The sequence below is a fragment of the Patagioenas fasciata genome, chromosome 2 (genome assembly GCF_037038585.1).
Source record: "Patagioenas fasciata isolate bPatFas1 chromosome 2, bPatFas1.hap1, whole genome shotgun sequence".
In the NCBI taxonomy this organism is placed as follows: Eukaryota; Metazoa; Chordata; class Aves; order Columbiformes; family Columbidae; genus Patagioenas; species Patagioenas fasciata.
In genome coordinates, this window is record NC_092521.1 from 82,106,861 (window position 1) to 82,119,884 (window position 13,024).

Consider the following 13,024-nt stretch of genomic DNA (forward strand, 5'->3'; position numbering starts at 1 on the left):
TGAGGACACTCTGCCTTTTGTTGTTGTTACTGTTCTTATTGTGATAACCTCTTAGTAGTCTCTGAACAGCCAGTGAACCCCATTTTCTAATTATCAAGTCAATAGGAGATTGGTTTCAGGACTTTCAAGTTGATCTGAATTGCTCTGTTGAGATGGAAGGAGAGGATGGGTTTGATCATCACTGCTTCATGCAACAACAGATTGGATCTCTGGATATTACATAGTCATAATTACCAAGATTCAAATAAAAAGTGTTTTTTTTCACTTACTTGGAAATTACAGGAGATAATAAAGTGTAAAAGAAGCTGTGTATGAAAAATAGGGAATTCATATGTACCTGAGTGTTTTGATGAAGACTGATCTGAAATGAAAAGCAAGGTTTCACTAATTTGATTGGGCACATATAGCACCACACTGCTTCATTGCATACTCTGCTCAATAAAACAGGCACAAACATAGATTGCAGAGCACTGAATATATATTTCTGCACAGGCTGGAAAACTCTTAAATATGTATCCAGTGGTTTGTATTAATGCCACGTCAATCTACTAGTTCAAAGGAGTTGTGGGAAAAGATATGAGAGAAGATCTGTCAGATGAAGAAACACTGTCAAAAGAATGATGACATGGGGCTCTCTTATTATAAGGACTGTGTCTATATTTCAAAGCAGGTGTCCTCTGTGATGTGCCCTGCATTTCTGATTGACTGCTAACCCAAATGGAGGTTCTCTGTCATGCATGAAAGTTCCCTCTCTGGCCAAATTCTGTTCGAGTAAGAAGTGGGAATTCAGACTACAAGGTGCTGTTTTGCATTTTCTTGATTCAGTGATTATTTATATCTGCTGTCATAACATTTTGAAGACTTAAGTTGTACTTTCTGTTAATATGTTTAACATTATTTTTTTTTCAGTATTGGTCCACATGTCAATTGATACCTATTGCAGTTCTTTGCCTATAAAAATATTATAATAGCATGAGCATTTTTTTTTAGAAAAGTAAACATTTGCTGCCGTGCTTACCAAAAGGAGCACACCAGTACCATGTTCTGCCTGTAAAACAGTGGATTTCAAAAGCCTAAAGAGTACTTTCTCTCCTTTCTCATTCTTTCAGTATATTTTCTTTTTCAATTTAGATCCATGTCTGTTTTCATGCCCATACTGTGTGAATGCTCCACTACAGCTGGTATTCTTTCTGAGGTCTAGCAGTGAGGTTTTGCCCCAGACAAAACTTAAGGTGATTCATTTGGTCTAGGAGCTGCTTTAAAGGACAATACCACACCAGATAACATTATTTCTACCTGCTGTAGTCCTCCAACACAAATCAAAAGACAGCTGCACTTTCAGCTTCATTCTATAAAAACACATGTATGTCAAGTATCTAGGTAGCCTTACCATTTTGGTGTGTTATAAAATAATTTATGGGGTACTTTTTTAAAGACATCAGGCCCCTGAAGAGTTTACATAAGATTCGGAAGAGATGTCTGTCTTGCTGCAGTCCATTTTAAACTATCTTGGAGTGAAGAGTTTTGTGCCTTCACAAATCTGCCTTATTCTTTGTAAGTAAAACAGCTTCATCCTGAGAGTTGGAGTGGAGTTCTGAGCAATCTGGGTAGTAAATAAAAAGTAGTGCTAAAACCAGAACATGTTAATAACTATTGTAAGGTGGCTTGGTCTTGTGGAAATACAGGGAAATGAGATGTGTTGTATAGGAAGTGACTAATATATCAAAGTTTTTGAGTGTGCACTGAATTAATAGTATCTCTTTCGATATCTGACAATATTACTATCCGTACAGTTATGGTATAAAAGATGTGACTTAATTAGTCCTTTTGCTTTCTTATGTGTGTTTCCCAAGTAAACTGATGTAATTTCACCTCAAACTCCTTGATATGAGACCGCCTATAAGTCTTGGGAGAAGAGAGTGCACAAGTGGATTAGAGGTGGAAGAATTGGATTTTTAATTTAATGAGTCATGAAGTTTCTGCATTAAAATTTGCAAATGAGAACACTGAAAATTTAGATGCTCACCCTCAGTGTTTCTGAGGCTAGTAGATTTGGATCAAACACAGGTTTCATTATCCAAGTTATTTGTATTGCCATGTGGGTCATGTCTACCTTCATATATGTATGTGTTTGACTGAAAGTGATATAGTGATCTTGTTTTTTAAAAAAAAAAATAGTTTGCCTGCATCTGGTAGTGTTGTACAGTAGTTGAAGTTTAGCTGATCTGAAAGTTAACTGAATTTCTGAACATACTGTTCAGAACTGTTGTTGTATATTTGAAGTTTACTTTGCTACCTGTTTTATAATGACTGGATACTTGCTCAGAAAAAAAAAAAAGAATTTTTTTTACAGAATATTTTTCATCTGTATGCAAAAGAGTGTTGACTTAGTGACTGTTGTAAAGTGACTTAATCAGCTACTGGAAAGCAAACTTCATTCAGCAACACTAGAATCTTACGTATTTATTTGGTATAATTTGAAAATTAGAAGGAACTGAGAAAAAAAAAATCCAGATCCATGAAAATCTTAACATTGCAGATATTAGATACTTCTGTGCGCGTGTTTAAGCTACTTCAACTGAAATTCATTTTTTTGGTAAGTATGGTGAGGATTTTTTGTTCATAGTGTGAGTGAAATTTTCTCACCAGCTTCCAAGAAGCAGCCAACTTCACTTAATAAAACCCTCTGGTTTTAAATAGCATTAAAGGGTCAAATAGCACCTTGTAATCTCTTCTGGTTTGTACTTCTGTGCTTATATATTCTCTCAAAATGTCATAATTCAGATTTTTTTTTTTCTTAGACATGTGAGAATTCTGGAGAAGAATGCATCTTCACATTGCAATGCACTCTTAATCTCTCGGGTTGAACTGTGTATTAAAAAGTGAGTATCTAGAGGTCTTTCTGCATTGTTTTCACTTATAAAGTATCACATACTTTATGATAAATAGCTAAATTCATGAATCTCAGCAATGATGAATGACTTCCTCACTATTATAAGAAATGTGAAAAAAATGAAAAATACAATTTTGTTCCTCTGTCATTTAAGTGTTTTCATGATAAAACATCTCTTTATCTTAGAATAAGAGAACATTTACTGCAATTGTGCAGTGAAAGAAAGCTATAGGGAAAATTTTCATCTCTTTTAAAAACCCAACTGTGAATAGATTATACTCCATTACCTTATTTATTGGAAGGTGGGGGCAGGGGAGAAAGCAAATCATTGAATGGAGGATACATTCCTCCTGTGGAGATACACAATCTAAAGAGATGTGATATAGGCTTTGTTACCGTTTTCTGTATGAGACTGATGGAACTTCCTGAAAAAAATTGAAGTAGTTTGGTGTTTGTAATCAGTTGTAATGTGGAAAAAAGGACAGACCACCTGGGAGGAATATAAAGAGGCTGTTAGAGTGTCCAGGGAGGTAGTGAGGAAGATCAAGCTCCACTTAGATGTAAATCTGGCCAGGGATGTCAAGGACAAGACCTAGAGCAATTTCAACCTTTCAGCCTGTGGTGGTACTATTCACTAGATGAAAGGACTTTCATTATTTGTGAAGCTGAAATACATTCCCACTGTAAAGAGATTTGATGACTAAGTTTGCGGCATGAGCTACCAGCCTTTTCCTTTTTAATAGGGGGTAGGGAAAGAAGGAAAGAGGTGAAAAATGGAAAAGTATAATTCTCTCAGCTTCTGAGTGTCTGAAATGAACAAAATGGATTAAAAAGCTTGTGTAAACAGTTAAGATAGGAATAAATAGATTTTTCTTGTTTATACTTGTGGGTAGAAATAATGTTTTCTCTAATTTTTTTTTAAATCGTTGCAGAATTTAGGTATTTTTCTTCCTCTGAAGTTCTGGGAAATATTCAGGAAATATCAAGAACTGAGGTATGCTGCATTTCTAGTGTCCCTTGTGACTATGCTTTGAATGAAACTATAAAAGATTGAAAATGGTAAAGTAAATAACCCATATAGTTAGTTATGAGGGAAGGTTATCAACAGTAATATACTTAAAGCTTAATAAGAGTCTAATAGACACTTTGAAATTAGTATTTAAAAAAAATTGCTTATAAGAAAGCCTCTTACAGTGGTAAGTATTGAGTGGTAGTGGATAGCATTTACACAGAAGGGCTATTCAGAGCAATTTGTATATTGTAATACGTGCACTTCTGTAGTTCAATACAGAATATGAGTCTTAACCAAGCTGCATTTAATGGCTCTCTTCATTATTCTGCTTTGACATTTTCTGTGATGCACTGCCTACCTGAATTGTAAGGGTTTCATCATTCAGCCTGCAATCTTTAGGGAGGAGTCAAAGATCTTGAAATGAATACAGTAACACACATTACAGGAAGAGATTTACAACTTTCTATTTCAGTGAAATTCGTTCAAGCAGCAGAATCCTTTAGCCTGCTGCAGATGAGTGCTCATGTCACTAACAAATGGTGATGCAGAAGTCAAACTAACAGTTTAATGCATCTAAATGTTACCTTGTTTATTCTACAAAATCGTTGAAAGCAAAAATCCTTAGCATCTTTGTACTGATGTGTTCTGTGTTTTACAGAGTTCTTGCCATAGAGCACAAATGCTAGAAAGATTTATTTAAAACTACATTTGTGTTAAATATATGGATTATCTCTGGACAGAATCCAAAGGCTTGGCATTTTGAATGACGACACTGTCAGTCTCCTTTTTTTGGTCATGTAACTACACTAGGGCTACAAAAATCCTTCTGCTGACTTCATAAAGTCCAAAGGAAATGTCTATATAAATTTTCTCTGGTGCCTTGAAAGATAGGCTGGCATTTGTATCAGTAATGTCACTAGCCTATGGAAGTAAAAATCCATGTTATTATTTCTGTTGGGAAGTTATTTTCGCCCTCATTTTTTATGATCTTCAAAATTATACATGCAGCAGAAGGCAGTCGGGTAAGTTTTGGAAACTATACAGACCATGGGTAGCTTCAGTGCACTCTCAGTCTCATTAAGTAGATGTAGTTTGGCTAGGCATCAGTGTAGTAACTTATTTTCATAAAAACTGTGTAATAATGTAACAACCTAATTCTCTTTCTAGCCTGAAAAATAGCAGTGTCATTTAATTTATATGTCAGTCTATATAAACTGACTGGCACTACAGCTTTTTCTGATTGTGTATTTTCATGATCCCATTATGAATCTACATCACAGTCTAATTGCATTTAATCCTTTAATTACAATACTTAGAACTAACCATACTAAGCATAAGCTTTTTATAATTATGGCTATTCTAAAACCATTACAAGACAAATAATATTTTAAAATTATCACTGATTCAGAAATAACAGCTCAGGCCATCAGCTGGACAGAATACAAAATTCTGGGAGCATACATCTTCTTTGGCAAGACTTTGAGCAACAGTGAGAACAATGTGAACTTCATGACATTGTAACCAGGACCCTGTTAAAATTCTAAGATGTCAGGTGTTAGGATTTTATGTAGACATTTATAATAGAAATGTTAGATTGATATAAGTAGAGAAAGAGGGGCAATGTCTAGTTGTGAAATTTCCAGATGGCCAAAGTTTCAAGAGCGGTTGGATTTTGACAGCACCTAGATTAGTAGGACTGGATAGCTCTTGTCACTTGTCATTAGTGTCATTGCGAATCCTGACTAGACCACTGGATATATGTCTTCATGCTTCAGGACTGGTCAGACTACTTAGGTTCACACGTCTTACAACCAAACTGCTGCCCAGATTACTTGGACTCTACTGTTTTGGTGGTTGCTGGTATCTGTGAGAGCATGAGTCTGAGTGAATAAAACTGTTTTAAAATAAACTCACCATCCCCTTCTGTAAGATCTTACATTGATCTTCACTACATCTTCATTAGTGTTACAATTTTTTTATGTATGTAAAATAGACTACATCTCTCAGACTTTCTACATTTAGCTTTCTTTTTAAACAAAATCTTCATATCTGCAGAAGGCTCTTACAAACAACTGGATAGTTCTGTGAATGTATTTAATTGCCCGCTTCCTCAGGGAGTCTTAAATAACTATAGTTCTAAATTATTTCAAATGTCAGAGATTAAATTTAATTTGTAATAATCCTAAAGTAGCTGAGTGTGCAGTTTATCACAAGGCCGCATTTGATATACAGATTCCACATACAGTGTTTCAACTTGATGTGGGGACTGGTTTTTTTTGGCATAATTCATATGCATCTGTCTTCTAGACTTGGTCACCAGTGGCAGATTAAGAAATTACAGTGTTATTATGTGTTCATGAGGATCACCTTGGTGGCAAGCAGTCCTAAAAGAAGAGCACATTTGTGACTAATGAAGGCATTCTGCTGTCAAATGTTTGCTGTCCCTCCCAAATCACACTCTCTCACTAAGAAAGAAGATTACAAATGAGAAACATGTTGAAAAGACCCTCTTTGAGAGTTCTTTAACTTTCCTAAACTGTCTTTCGGGGTTTTGCTTCAGATTTAAAATAAAATTTTCTCGTATCTCTTTCATAAATCTCTGTGATTTTTTTCTTCCTTATTTTCCCCTGAATCTACAGCTTTCCTAGCAGAATTTTGTGGTTAAACTCTTCTTAAATCACAGGATCTTGTCATATTGATCTGATCTATAGTTTTAAATATTAATTCCTCTTACCTGTGTATTTATGTTGATAAATTAATGTGCAGGTGGAGACTTGAGAGTATATGTTATTTGGTGTGGAGGGAATGAAATTTTTCATAATTTGCATCAAGCTTGTGCTACTAAGAGTCATGGACAAGTGTTTTATTTTGCAAACTCTTTTCATTTAAAAAAATGTTGGATTCCTAAGGAAGGTAACATAGGTCTACTAAAAGCAGCAGAAATGTGCCCATTTTACTGAATGTTAGTATGAGAAATCATTGTTTCTGGTTGATCTGTAGCTGACACATACAATGCTGACTAAATAATACAATTTTAAAATTTAGTTTACTTGTCCTTTCTTTCCTTTGATAAGCACACCATATGTCAGTTCTTTAATAATATCAAGGAAGACTGCATATTTGTGACATTTGACTGAAAAAACAAAATACAAAACCCAAAAAACCAAAACACTTCTTCATTTAAATTAATGACTCAAGGTATTCTTGAAACAATGTGACACAAAGTTGAGAAGAGGTGTTATATACCAACTACTAGTTGGTCACAGAACTCCAGTGATGGTGTGAGTATGCCAGATATGCTGCTCCATTCTCCCACTCTTGAATGCACAAGAGACAGAGTCAACTCAGTGATATTTCAAGTAATGCAATATCAATGAAAGTTACTTGGGAGAAGAGAACAACACTAACCTCACTACAACCTCCTTTCAGGTAGTTGTAGAGCGTTATAAGGTCTCCCCTCAGCTTTCTTTTCTCCAGGCTAAACAACCCCAGTTCTCTCAGCAGCTCCTCATAAGGCTTGTGTTCCAGACCCTTCACCAGCTTCATTGCCCTCCTTTGGACACACTTCAGCAACTCAATGTCTTTACTATAGTGAGGGGTCCAAAAGTGAACACAGTATTTGAGGTGCAACCTCACCAGTGCCCAGTACAGGGGGACGATCACTTCCCTACTGTTGCTGATCACACTATTCTCGATGCATACCAGATGCTGTTGGGCCTTCTTGGCCACCTGGACACACTGCTGGGTCATGTTTAGCTGGCTGTTGACCAAAAGCCCTAGGTCCTTTTCCTCCAGGCAGCCTTCCAGCCACTCTTGCCACTCTTGCCCAAGTCTGTGGTGTTGCATGGGGTTGTTGTGACCCTAGTGCAGGACTCAGCACTTGACCTTGTTGAACCTCACACAAGTGACCTCAGGCCATTGATCCAGCTGGTCCAGACACGTCTGTAGAGTCTTTCTACCCTCAAGCAGATCAACACTCCCACCCTATTTGGTGTCATCTGCGAACTTACTGGTTAGCCAAGACTAATGATAAATTGTGGAGCCTTGATGAGCACCTCTGTCAGCTTCCTCAGTAGCCTTGTGTGAATCCCATCCGGCCCCATAAACTTGTATGTGCCTAAGAGGTGTAGCAGGTCACTAACCATTTCCCCTTGGAATAGTGGGCTTTGTTTAGTTCCCCATCCTTGTCTTCCAGCTCAGGGGGCTGGGTACCCAGAGAACAACTAGCCTTGCTAGTAAAGCCTGAGGTAAAGAAGGCAATAAATACCTCAGCGTTTTCATCATGCTTTGTCACTATATTTCCCTCTGCATGCAATAAAGGATGGAGATTCTCTTTAGCTTTCCTTTTGTTGCTAATGCATTTATGGAAACTTTTTATTGCCTCTTCTGGAAGCAGCCAGGTTAAGTTCTAGTTGGGCTTTGGCCCTTCTAATTTTCTTCCTGCATAATCTCATTACATCCTTGTAGTCCTCCTGAGTTGCCTGCCCCTTCTTCCAAAGGTCATAAACTTTCATTGTTTTCTTGAGTTCCACCCAAAGCTCTATGTTCAGATGAGACGGTGTTCTCCACCAGCTTGTCTTTCAGCACAGCCTGCTTCTGTGCCTCTAAGATTTCCTTCTGGAAGAATTCTCACCCTTCCTGGACCCATTTGCCCTTCAGAGATTCCTCCCAAGGGAGTCTGTGAACCAGTCTCCCAAACCAGTCAAGATGCCTCACTCACTTCTACACCTATCTCAAAATGATGACACAGCATGGCTTGAAAGCTGTGTAGAGACAAAGATGCACACTTACTTGGTGGTCTAATCCTTGTGCCCTCATATCTAGAGTGATCTGGAGAGCTGGTAACCAAAGTAATTTCTGCACTTCTTTGATTAAGAAATTTTTATTCAAATAAATATAGTAAAAAAAAAAAAAAAAAAAGGTAGATGAACAGACTTAAAAATAAACCCACAGTCACACAGGTTAAGTAAATATCACTTGTAGATATTTTCAAAATATATATTTCTAAAATTATGGCAAATTATTTCTGTCATACAAAAGGATGTGTGTGATTTTTCCTGGGAGAGGTAAAAAAAAATGAAACCAAAACAGAACAGTCACTTTTCCATTTCTAACAGTTTTATAGACTGCAAAGTTCCAAGTGATGCAAAATTGGTAAGGTGGGACATTTAAAAAATCTAAGAACATACGAAAGCAGTCAGAGTGATTGTTGTATAATTATAATAAAAATCTGTATAATTCTTAGATAAGTTTAAAGAAATTGACTAAATAGAAACCATAATCATAAGATGAAATGGGAGTTTTCTAGCAAAGGAAAAAAATGTTCAAGTTGTAGAGACGATTGAAGTGAGATTATGAATTCTCAGCTGGATGACATATATTAATGGCATTATGTTCTATTTTTTGGCTAAGAACTTCAGTAGGAGACAATATTTTAGAAGATGATAGAAAACATAGCTATGTGGAAATGATTGACAAATTAACTTGAAATAAACTCATGTACTTGCATGTGTCCCATCCCATTCAGTGGGGTGAGGGCAGAGTTAACTTTTAAATACTCTGTTCAGTAACCAGGAGTAAAGACAATTACTCAAGAGGTTAAATTAAATAATGAATTTACTAAAAACTCAATGGAGTTGCAGCAAATAGTGACTTGGCAAAACTTGTAGCTTTATCACAAAACTTTACGAGACTTCATCAACAAAACTCACGATAGTGTTACCCTTATGTCCCCAGTATAAAGTTGGAAAGAGAGAAAGCCTCCCCTGGCACATCTTCCTGCCATTCCCCTGGGTTCTGTCATTGGTTGCCAAAGAGAAGAGATAGGTGCCTATCCTTCGTACTCCGCCTGTGAGGAGCTGCAGACCACAAGGTTTCCTTTTAGTCTCTTCTTCTCCAGGCTGAATGAACCAAGTGATTTTAGCTGTTCCTCACATGGCTTCTTCTCCAAACCCTTCATCAACTTTGTAGTCCTCTTCAGGACACTCTCTAGTACCTTCATATCTTTTTTATACTGTGGCATCCAGAACTGCACGCAGTGCTCCAGGTGAGGCTACACTCGTGCAGAGTAGAGTGAGATAATCACCTCCCTTGCCCAGGTGGTAATGCTGTGCTTGATGGACCCCAGGACACGATTGGCCATCTTGGCTGCCAGGGTGCACTGTTGGCTGATGTGTCACTTATCTGAATCTAAAAGGTCAAAAGTATGAGTTTTAATTTTGGGTTGGAGTCTTTGTTAAAATGCTCTCTAGAAGAAAGTATCTGGAGTAGTATAATTAGCCATGTCAAAGGGAGGTCTGCAAAGCTGAGCACTGGCAGCAATTTAACTGAACACCTTCTTTCAAATAATGATTTATGAACCTGGTACAAGCTGTCATATACACTTATAGATAGCATTATGAAAAATCCCCAAACATACTACAGAGTAACACACATCAAAATTCTGTGAAGGATCAAGTACTGAATGAAAAGATTTCAAAATATAAAGCCATTCATGTTGGCAGCATCCAAGAACAGGTGAAATTAGTAGAATAAAAGTAAAAAGAATTTCTGGGAAATTACATTCATATTGTACATAACATGTTATGAAAAGCATAGTTTGTGTCAAGTGCAGGAAATACAGATAGAAGAATTGCAATGAACTTTAGTCAACTGCAGTCTTCAAGATTGTTATTTATGGATTCTGTCACTCATCTAGGTATATAATCTGTGGGATGAGAGGCAGAAGTAGTGAAAAAAGTGTGGATTCAGAGAAGATAGAGTTACAGTAAGTTAATTTGGAGAAAAAAAAAAAGATAAATTTCTGTAATAGTAAGTGCCTGTACATTGCCAACTCTGTAAAATTATACTTCAAAATTATTTAGTTTGTGCTGAATATAAAGGATAGTAGACTGAAACCTAACCTGTGCTTTCAATCTTTCCAGGTTGCAAAGGAGAACCAATTGAAGCCAGAAGGCAGTTTTAGACTGTATTGTCTGTGTTTTGTTTATAGGATTAATAGTTTTTATGGACATGTGAAGACACAAGTGATGGATTTTTTTCCAGAGAAAATAGATGAAGTCATTTCAGACATACTGAATATATGTAACATTACACTAAGTAAGATGGAGAGCTTACTAAAAATTAAGATTATTTCTACTTGATTTTTCAATTTGCCTACATTTCAAACATACTCACAGAGAACTTCATAATTTCTCTTGTATTTCTTTGTGACTGTAGTATTGGTTTTGATGGAAAGACTTAACTCTCACTGTAAAAATCAGCAAGTGTTTTCACCAACTTGAATTAATAAGTTTATAACTTGGCAAAAATAGCACGGGCAATGATTAAGTGCATGTATATGTGTTTTATCCTCTTCATTGATGGACTAAGCCGCAATGTATTACACAGAAGGTTAAATTCTGAGTATTCAATATGTCTTCTTTGCCTACTGAAGTAAAAATAAGAAAATAAATCATACGTGTCTTGTTGGTATATATTACTACTGCCAGTAGTGATAGAAGAGAAAAGAAATTGAACTGTATTATCTGCAGAAATTAATTCAGTAGTTGAAGTGACTTACTTTGGTGCTTCCTTTGGTCAGTTACACAACATTAAGAACATATTCGAAGTGAGAAGACATCAAAAGATAACAAAACTCGTACAATGGACTATTTGAAAAGGTTGAATCGATTGAAATAGATTATTTTTTTCTTTAACTCAGAGGGCAAAGGTTAATCTTTTATGGTGTTTTTTAATCCAGTTTTAAATATAAGATGAAGGATGCATTCATATTGAAGTAGGACAGGTCATTGATGGAGTTTATACCACATTTCTTTACTGTTTAGATCTTATTTAATTGACTTGAACTTACTAATTCAACCTCAAATCTTAAAGGATATGGAAGTAAACAGTCCATCTAGAATATATCAGAGACATCATGTCAGATTCTTCTCTTCTGTTTCTTCTGATTTGACCAAACTAAATTTAGCAGATGTTATACAGTCATCTATAAAGCATCTGCTATAGTGTCAAATGGAAAGTAATGGATTAAACTGAAGAATAAGCACTTACTCAACTGACGTGCATCTCATTTTGAAGAACTAGCTATATGAGACAACAAGAGTTTACATCTAAAAGAAATCTAGTGGAGAAGGTTCCTAATGGATATCTTCAAAAAACTTACTCTTTGGGAAGTCTAGACTCAGTTTAAAATCTTCACAGAAGAAAAAGTAGAAATGGGCTAAAGACACCTGCAGGCAGAAAGGTGAGAAGTTTTATCAAAACAGGCAGATAATTATATCAGCTAGTAAGAACTGAATAACCTGAAGAATTATGACAGTACAAGTGATATAACATTGAACACTATAGCACTTACAGAGGAACAACAAGAGTATTGACTGCAGCGTGGGACTCTGCCATGTTTAATAAGGAGGAAAAAAAGTCTGTGTTCTTTTGTACCGCATCATAGATGTAGCTCATCAAAGTGAAGCTGCCATGAAAAGAGTAAGAATGCAATCAGCCTGCACAAAATACTTACATAGATACAGGGAAGTCTTAATACACTATAGAAACACTAGAATGTCTTGATATAGAAGGAATACCATGAACAATTTTTGTGACATGTATTCTTAAAAGAAGATGTTCATAGAACACAAGTGTGTGCATATATATATATTTGCATATATGTGTGTATGAATAAAAATCTTACTGGTAAGTCAGTGATCTTGTTGTCCCAACTTCTGGCTTCTATCAGCAGAATGAGACTGAAAGTGCATGTTTAATTAACATATCAGACTGTGACATATCATGCCAGTAATGTATCAGACTACAAGGAAGTTTCTCTCATTAAATCAGTAGTGAAGGGTAAAGGAGTGGAATGCCAGAGAGAAAAGCTGTTTAACTAAAGGAAAAGTGTGGCACACTAGTATGTAGGACTGGTCATGGGCATTCTAGAGAAAGCTAAAAGTATTTGATTAATGGTACACTACATTTCTGTTGAATTTTTCTGCTAGGAATTCAGAAGTAAATACCTTAACAAAGATGGTGTATGCACAAGAGGAAATATGTAATTAATGCCTTTGATAGTGATAGATGGAATTGATTCAGGGTGTTTTATTCTGCCATAGTGTTAATGCATA

The 13,024-nt window shown here is 36.1% G+C and overlaps 1 long non-coding RNA gene across 1 annotated transcript; it reads left to right on the forward strand.

The window, feature by feature from the left end:
* The first annotated feature begins 733 nt into the window (after nucleotides 1-733).
* LOC136099002 (uncharacterized) lies at nucleotides 734-12,428 on the forward strand. Its single transcript, XR_010651015.2, has 4 exons — nucleotides 734-798; nucleotides 2,802-2,882; nucleotides 3,826-3,887; nucleotides 10,829-12,428. It is a non-coding gene; the product is annotated as an uncharacterized lncRNA (long non-coding RNA).
* Nucleotides 12,429-13,024: the final 596 nt, after the last annotated feature.